Below are 2,500 nucleotides of genomic sequence, written 5' to 3' on the forward strand. Positions count from 1 at the left end.
AAGTAGTGCAAAGAGTGCAGAGAGATAGTGTTCATGTGCTTGTGTGGATAGTGCAAAGATAGAGTACTTGTGCTTGTGTGTGTGAGGATAGTGCAAAGTGATATAAATAGTAAAGACTGTGCAATGGGCTAGTAAAAGAGTAAAAAGATAAAAAGATGGACAGTGGGATGGAAAAATTAAGAGCTGAGAAGAGGAGGGGAGACTGAGGTAGACTCATGCAGAGAAGTCCATCTCCCTCCCCCTCCCCTTCTGTGTGGCATTAAAAAGCTGGATGGCCCTGGGGACAAAGGACTTTCTCAGCCTGTCCGATGAGCATGACAGTGACAGGAGTCTGCCACTGAAAATGCTCCTCTGTCCGTTAAGAGTACTGTGAAGTGGGTGGTGGTCATTGTCCAAGATGGTCAGCAGCCTACTCAATGTCCTTTTCTCCGCCACTGATGTTAGGCAGTCCAGTTCCATGCCAACAACAGCTCCTGCCCTTCTCACCAGCCTGTCTAGTCGCCCTGCATCCCTCTTCTTCATGCTCCCTCCCCAGCACACCACAGCATAAAAAAGGACACTGGCAACAACAGACTGGTAAAACATGCGCAGGAGTTTGTTGCAGACATTGAAAGACCTCAGCCTCCTCAGGAACTCCTAAGTACTTGTAGGTTTTGACCACCTCCACACTGACACCCCCGATGGAGACTGGTAGCAGAGGAGGCTGAGACCTCCTAAAATCCACCACCATCTCCTTGGTCTTGGTGGCGTTCAGCTGCAGGTGGTTATTCCTACACCACTGCACAAAGTTGTATATATTTGATAGTGAGCGGTCGTGAGTAGCAGTATATATTTGATAGTGAGCCGCCGTGTGATGGTGAATAGCAGTATATATTTGATAGTGAGCCGTCGTGTGATGGTGAATAGCAGTGGACGGTCTGTAGTATATATATAGCTGATAGTGAGTAGCAGTATATATTTGAATATGTTTGAACACTATTTACCATTTCACAACTGAATATAAGAACTCTGTCCTGTCGTGTGTGTGTGTGTGTGTGTGTGTGTGTGTGTGTGTTTACCATTTCACAACTGAATATAAGGCAGAATAACATCATGTGCAAGAAGTTCATTTAACTTTGAATGAGATAACAGTTATAGATCCAGCTATGTGTGAACGTCATGTCAAGCAAACCTCACCCACCTCTCACACACCTGACACCAAACGAGGGACACACACACACACACACCTGACACCAAACGAGACAGACGTGGGACACACCTGACACCAAACGAGACAGACGTGGGACACACCTGGCACCAAACGAGTGGGACACACACACACACACACACACCTGACACCAAACGAGTGGGACACACACACACACGCCGCGGGGCGGCAGTGGTACAGGAGGTAAAGAAATCGTTTAGTAATCAGAAGGTTGCTAGTTCGATTCCCTGTCGAAGTGTCCTTGAGCAAGGCATTGAACCCCCAATTGCTCCTGATGTGCAGTGTGCCATCAGTGTAAATGTAAAATGTGTATACATTGTAAGTCGCACATATGTAAGTCGCTTTGGATAAAAGCGTCTGCTAAATGACTAAATGTAAACACACACACCTGACACCAAACGAGACAGACGTGGGACACACTTGACACCAAACGAGTGGGACACACACACACACACACACATACACCTGACACCAAACGAGACAGACGTGGGACACACCTGACACCAAAACGAGTGGGACACACACACACACACACACACACCTGACACCAAACGAGACAGACGTGGGACACACCTGACACCAAATGAGTGGGACACACACACACACACACACACACCTGACACCAAAAGGAGTGGGACACACACACACACACCTGGCACCAAACGAGTGAGACATTAAGCAGTGGCAGTGGTTGAGCCAAACTGTGCATAACCCTATACCACCATCAGGAGGCCAGAGGAAGCGGAAATAGGTTGCAATTAAACATCAAGCCTTGTTTTATACGCAATGTATGCAGTAAATAAAAAAATAAGAAAATTGCGATGAGTTTGCAAATCACGGAATCGCAAATTGTTTTAGACCATATCCTCATTCATTCTAAGATCCGAGTGTCAAATCTCATCTCCAAAATGGAGCTTCAAAGAGGAACAAGCCCTTTCAGTCTCTCTTCAGTCCTCCACTCAGCCAATCACACTACAGCACTGCCTGAGGCGAGCGCTGATGTCAGCATTCACACCAATTTCCAGTCGCCCTACCACACACACACACACACACACACACACACACACACACACACACACACACACACACTCACACACACACACACACACACACACACACACACACACACACACACACACACACACTCACACACACTCACACACACACACGCACACACACTACACACTCTCTCTCCTCTGTCAACAATTTTTGCCAGCAGTAGCAGTACGGTGTTGAAGGTCATTTGGAGGGAGGGGGGGGGGGGGGTGTGGGAGTCCACGGCCGGCTTGAGCC

The sequence above is a fragment of the Clupea harengus genome, chromosome 12 (assembly GCF_900700415.2).
Source record: "Clupea harengus chromosome 12, Ch_v2.0.2, whole genome shotgun sequence".
Lineage (NCBI taxonomy): Eukaryota > Metazoa > Chordata > Actinopteri > Clupeiformes > Clupeidae > Clupea > Clupea harengus.